This window comes from Rhinolophus sinicus, unplaced genomic scaffold (assembly GCF_057876585.1).
Source record: "Rhinolophus sinicus isolate RSI-liver-muscle unplaced genomic scaffold, RSI-T2T HiC_scaffold_23, whole genome shotgun sequence".
Lineage (NCBI taxonomy): Eukaryota > Metazoa > Chordata > Mammalia > Chiroptera > Rhinolophidae > Rhinolophus > Rhinolophus sinicus.
This window is the reverse complement of record NW_028290713.1, coordinates 1,872,484-1,879,448: the sequence shown is the minus strand read 5'-3', so window position 1 is coordinate 1,879,448 and position 6,965 is coordinate 1,872,484.

The following is a 6,965-nucleotide window of genomic DNA, read 5'->3' as shown; positions in this document are numbered from 1 at the left end:
TGAGGTGATCCTGAGTTGTGCTTGGTTCTACCCAGAAACCAGACATTTTTGACGAATGCCTAGTGATTCTCAGTGCCCCATGGTTGTCCCGTTGCGCTTGTCATCCTAAGTGTACTCTGCTCATCTAAATGCACACTTGATTCCCTGAATATACCCATCCTTTCCAGAATGACCCCCAACATTTGGATATCTTTTTGTAATTCTAAACAGTGATGGTGTATTAGTTAGTTTTCATGATTTCTGGTGAGTTTTGAGAGCCATTTTGTGATCTTGAGTACCCGCATCGTGATTATATGAGTGCCATCAAATTCCTGAGTGCAATCGTGAATTTAGGTGTTTTCTGATGGTCCTGCCCTGTCTCTTTATGCCCATAAGGCCACATGTAATACTCAAACTGCCATGAATGTACTAATGATTCTGTGGTTATCCTGAATGATATCTGGTGGTTCACAGGACCTCTTCATGATTTTTAGTGCCTTTGTAATTCTGAATAAGCTTTGCTGGTCATGTGTTTTCTTGGTTTTCCAGATGCAATGCTGGTGTTAAGGAGAGCTCCATTGATATTTGCATATCTCCCTATTTTTATTTTTTTGGACAGTTGACATTATGTCAAAGGCATGTTCAAATTTTTCTCTAAATATTCATGTTGTTTGAAAGACTGCCAATTTCCGAAATGTACAGAACGGTCACATGTATTTTTGAGAATCCACTGAATGCCCTTAATGTATTCTACTGGATCTTGTAGTATGCATGTGGATTTCATTCAGTACTTCAGTACTTCATTCAGTACCCTAGTAATGTCTGGTTGCTCACATCTACAACTTGTTATCCAAAAGAGCCCCTCAGTGATTTGGATTGTGTCCTTCACTTATCCTGAGTGAATCCTGCTTGTCCCCAGTTGGTTTTCCCTGAATGCTTTGTTAGTCATAAGCTCCACCTCATGACTAAGGGGGAACCCATCAATGTCCTGTGCATCCGTTTCCTTTCATTGTGAATTTCATTCTGTGTTCTACCAGTTTGTCATCAGTGAACTTCCATGGTTTTCATAGTACTCTGGTAATCCTGAGCAATTGTTGCTGGTCATGTGTTTCCCCTTCAGGGCCTAGTACTACTTCGTATTCCAATGATCAGGGGGTGCTCTTAATCACCTCATGATGTTGCTGGCATTTCTTTGATTGTCTTGAGTGCAACCTGGTTCTACTGCCTTTCTGGGTTATATTGAATAAGCACTAATGATTTTGCATTCCTTGTTTTTATCCTAAGGTTGACATCAGTGGTCCTGTTTACCACCACAGTTCTCCCATGCTTTTCATCCATATCAAGGTCTTGTGTTTTGGGGGAAAATAGTGATAGTTTAATTAGACCATTGGATATTCTGAGTGCCTTCTTGTGGAACTTATAGTACTTGATGGTTCCTGAGAAAACCTTGTTGACGTGGGAGGCCTTTGTTGCTCCACCATAACCTTTGTTTTTATGGATGCCCACTTTTTGTCAGCACAACATGCTGTGTTTCAATGGGTTCCTTTTGGCTGTGAGTGCCTCATGGTCATCCTGGGAGATTTTGGTTTTCTGTTTGAATTCTGGCCATTTGGGGCACATGCTGGTGAACTACCTAATAGTCCTGATAGCTCCATGTCTTCCATGATGACTTCAGGAGACCCCCTCTTGTTGTTGGTGTTCCTTAGCACTTCTTATTTGTCTTCAGTACTCCTTGTTTTCCTGAGTGCCATTTGTTGTTCCTGAGTGTTTTCTGCTGTTCCAAAATTGTCTTTTTCAGACTTTGGTGGTACTGGAATATCCACCGGTAACCCTGAGTGGCCCATTATTGTCCTGATAACACCCTAGTGTCCTCAGCAATTGTCCTCCTTAATTGAATTTATTATGCCTTCAGGTCTTGAATGCTTTCTCTTTTTCTAATTGAATATTGATGGTCCTGAACACTTATTTGTGGCACTATGTGTCACTCACTGGTCTAGTATAACTGGGTATTTTCTTCTGTTTCTGAAAGCTCCCTGGTGTTCCTGGCATTGCCCAGGTGGTCTGAAAGCTTTTAGAAGACATGGGATTTTACTAGTGTTCCTGAAGTGTACCTAATTTTGAAGAAAAATTTTGGTGTGCAGAATGCCCCCTGGTGATAAGTAATTTGTATTGCTCCTTAGAGATCATTGGTGATACAGAGAATGCTGAGCTAATACTAGGCCTCTTCAGTAAGTGTTTTGAGGGCCATTGTTTTCATGAATGGACTTTATTTATCCTAAGGTAAGTTCCTGTTGATTAAAAAGCCCTCCGTGTTCTGACACTGTCCTGTGTTTATGAATGACACATGTATTATCCTGGATATTCCATGGTTGTTTGATAAGACTGTAGCAGTCCTGATAATGCCCTGGTTATCCAGAGTGCCTTTTCCTTCTACTCAGAGCCTCTGTGTTGTCCTGAGTGACCCTGATGCATACAAACCATTTGCACAGGTTGAAATTCCCTGTGCTACTTTGAATGGATCATGATAATTTTGAGTATCCTTGGTTTCTTTAGCACCCCTTGTGTTCTCTGAGTGCTTCACGATTTTTAAGATTTTAAGATTTACATGCTTGTACTGACAAACCAGGAAAGGAGAGACAGCTCTTCTTCACTTTTGGGCATCATTGGTACCACTGAAATGCTATGAGTGGTCGTGACTTTGCCACTCATAGCACCATATAGCCCTTTCCGTTTGGAATTGATTTTGATGATATTGGAATGCACTGTAGATTCTCAGGTACTCCAGGTGCCCATAAGTTTACCTTTATTACGTAGAGCATGCCGAGGATTTCTTGAGTCCTTTGATCCCAATAGATAATACTTTTTATTATTTTCTTTCTGATTTTGAGGTCAAAATGGTGTTTCTGAGTACAGCCTAGTTCTCCAGAGCACTCCTTGATTGTTTTGAGTTTATCCTGGTGGTCCTGGTGCACCTGGCTGGTCGTCATGGCCCCACTCATTTCCTGATAGCATCCTCATATTAGTGAACAGAAATTGGTGTACCTACGTTTCCCATGGTGGTAATAGGGGAGTCGAAGCATTCCTTGGTGCCCCCCAGAAATCCAAAAAAATGTGTGGTTTTGCTGGTAGATTCCTGAAATTCTTGATATATCCTGAAAGTTTGCATAGTAAAATGGTGTTCTCTGGTACATCCTGGTTATTCTGACAGCATCCTCGGTCATTAAGTGTGCACAAAGTTGACCAAATAGCATAAGTTTATACCAAGCGACTGAGTATCACTAATGGAACAGTGATTCCGTGGGTATCTTATTGTGGTACCGAGTCTTTATTAGAGGGCCCAGTAGTGTCCTGGTTGTTCAGTGCATCCCCTGGCACACCAGTGTTATATTTTTGGGTCCAGGTTGTCACTGGGTATTCATGATTATATCATGGCAGATATGATAGAACCATGGGAGTCTTGTACAGTTCTAAAAGATTTTGAGCATCCTCTTCCCCGTGTACTACCTGGTGACTCTGACAAAGTGCTTGTGTCTCTGAGTATTGCCCATTTGTTTTCTCTAATTGTCCTGGAAGATACGTGTTGGTCCTGAGTGGCCCAAGGTCATCCAGAGTTTTCACTACTTGTGCTAAATGCACCCTGAATATCTTTTAATTCCCGATTGTTGAAATGTATGTCCTGGGATTTTCAGTGTAACTGTGTCATCATTTGTGCCCTGTGGTTACATTTGATGCATCCTGCTTGTCCTGAGATCTACTTGGTAGTCCTGATAGACCACTGGTGGCCCTTGCACACTGCTGTGTTTCCTGACAATCCTGTGGAAATCCTTGGCTTGTTCTTTTCACTGCCCAGTTTTACAGTATGCAACCTGTTGTCCTCAGCAAATTTCTATTTCTATGCTTAGGCCCTCATGGCCCTTAGCACATGTTATTTGTTCCTTCTTAACTTGTTGTAAAGCCTGGCACCCAGTGGTGTTTCTGGATGCCCTGTGCTGCTCCTCAGTCTGCCGTGGTATTTCCTGGCTTCAGGTGTTCAAGTTACTATCTCTTCCTCTGGGCAGCACCTAGGGGTTTCCAAGTGCTAGTTGGTGATTGAAAGCCATATAGAATATTGATGAAATCCTCTGGCTTAGACTGTGCCTCGTGGTGGTACTGAGCATTTCCTAGTATTCTGACAGTGCTATTCATTGTTATATGGCTGCCTTGCCAGTGGTCTCGAGTGCCTCTTGGTGTCCTCCCATGCATTTTGATTACTATAAAAACCAGGTTGTTGTAATACATCTCTGGTTATCATGAGCAACATCTCATCCTCCTTAGCAACCCGAACAAATCTTGAATTCCATGAAATTGTGATACAGTTCTCATAGTCATGTATATCTCTGGAGGGTCCTGAGCTATCTTTTTGTTCTTGCTAGTCCCTTGGGTGCATTTTAACATTGTGAACGTTTTGAGATTCCAGGAATATGAAGCATATTTATTTTCTTCTGATTAAGCCTAGTTGGCACTAAGTTATGTCCAGTTGTGCAGAATGTCCTCATACCCAGAGTAATGGCAGGCAGTCCTGGTCATCCAATGTTTCTACTGACCATATTCAGGTGATGCTAATAATGCCTTGGTGGATTTGTGTATCAGCTGGATGTCCAGGATGCACCCCAGTTGCCAAGAGTGACTCCAATTGTCCTCTACTAGCCAAGGGTATCCTAAGTGTACCTGAGTTTTTCTGATATGCCTCCCAGTGGTCCTCAGTGTTTCCTAGTTTGTTTCATTGTTATCTACTGTTTTTGCTTGTCCCTGCTTCATAGAAAACTTTGAGAGTCCTTTTGCCTTTTGATAAAAACCTCTTGTACTAAAAGCACAAGTGTTTTTCCTGTTTCCCAATGTTGTTCCTGAAAATCCCCTGGAAGTTTTGACAGCCCATGAATTGTTTTGAGAGCACACTATTCTACTTGGATGCAATCTGATATTTATGTATAACTTTGAATGTTGTGATAGCTTCTCGTTGGATACAATAGTGCTCACGTGAATATCGTAATAATTGTGAGAGTGCCCTGGGTCCTCAGCACCCACACGTTTCCCTTGGTGGGTCCTGCTCATCCAAGTAGCCACAAAGAGTCCTAGGTGATTATTAATGTTCCTGAGCACCTCTGATTATACTAACAATGTAGATGATTTTTTAAAAATTAAAGTTAATGGAGTGACTACAATGGGAGATAAATGATATATTTCAGAAGTTTACACATGAAACCTATGTAACGATACTAAAAGTAGTCTAGGGGATTTAAGTACCTCTTGTTATTTCTGAGTCCCTGCCATTCGTTTGAGTAACTTGATGTTGTTCTGGTTGCCCTAGTGTTATTAGACAGTCAGATATTGACAATTGGTCATTTTCTTTTGAGAATTTTCATGTGCACTGAGCATCTTTTATTATTCCTGACACCAGCATAGGGTGAATCTATGATGGTTCTGCTCACCTCTTGGTGATTTTCCACACGGAATGGCCTAGTCTTGAATTCTTTTGACTGTCATAGCCCTACACTAAGGTTTGTGAAAGCATATGGTGTTTTTGGATGACTGAAAATTGTTTTCAGTATACAATGTTTGCCACAAGTCCCATTGTTTATAAGTCAGACCCCATGGTTTGCTGTTGATTGTAGTGGTTTTGAGCACCTAATATTGGTTCTGACATACCCCTCATCTTTCTGTGATGAACCTGTATGATCTGAGCGAAGTTTTCTCCTAATAGAATCCTTGAAGTTCTGAGTGACACTTATTCTGGTGTCCTGTTCTTGTTTCGAGTATAATCTCCAGATCAGAATTTTTTTTTATTTTTTTTATTTTTTTTAGATTGGCATGTCAACTGATGGTTGTCCCAGATTTGTCCTGGTGGGCATGAGCATTTACTATTGATTTTTGACTTTCATTGTACTTTTCATAAAACCCTGGTGCTCCTAACTGTGCCCTCCTGTATTTGAGTGGCTCCTTGTTGTTTTAATACATGCTGGGTGTTCTGGGCCTCTCCTGGTCTGTTGTGATAGCTCGACTGAAGTTGTGAGTGACACCTAGGGTCACTGATTAATGCCTTCTCTGTTTACTAATTGTGTTTGGTGTACAGATGTATTTTGAGCAAATTTTTTCCCTCCTGATCATTGTTTTTTTTATCCTAAAAATTCCCTTCCTCTTTTAGGAATCAATGGTGGTCTCAGTAATGTCCACAGCAATCGGGGATCCCATCAATTTCTGGGGATTGCTGGGATTCCCAATTTCTGTGGACATTACTGGGACCACCATCAATTCCTGAGAAAGGAAGGGAATTAGTGTAGTGCTAAGACCGCCAAAAGAATTCAAGACTATCCCATTCCATGTGGAAAATCACAAAGAGGTGATCAGAACCATCATAGATTCACACTGTGGTAGTGTCAGGAATACTAAAAGTTGCTCAGTGCACATGACCATTCTTGAAGGAAAATTGGTCCTCAGCATTCCCTGGTATTTTTGGTGTCCTTCCTGTCCACAAAGATGCTGGTTGATAAAATATTCCTGTGGTTGTGCTACAAAGCCCTTGTGAATATGAATGACTTCAGGTGGTCTTTATGACTACTGGTAATGTTGCTACTGCCTGGTATTCCATATAGCCTCCTAATGTCCCTCAGGGCTTCTTGGTATTCATCCCTCTTATCAGGAGAATCTGAGTGTGCATGGTGATAGTGGAAAGATGCTTTTTTAATTTTTTACTACACTTTTGTGGTCTTGACTAATACATGGTTATCTCCGATGTCTCCTGAAACTCCCATAAACTCTTGGTGTGCCTGAGTGGTAAGATCTTTTGGAATGTCCCTGCATTGTTGTAAGAACACCCAGCTTTCCTTGGTGATGCCTGCTGTAACAAAGTGCCTTCTGGTGGTCCTCAGAGTCCCCCTGGTGTCTCCCATACTTCCCTTGATATCATCTGTTTGTCCTGAGTGTATTCTCCTGGTGTTCAGAGTGCAATA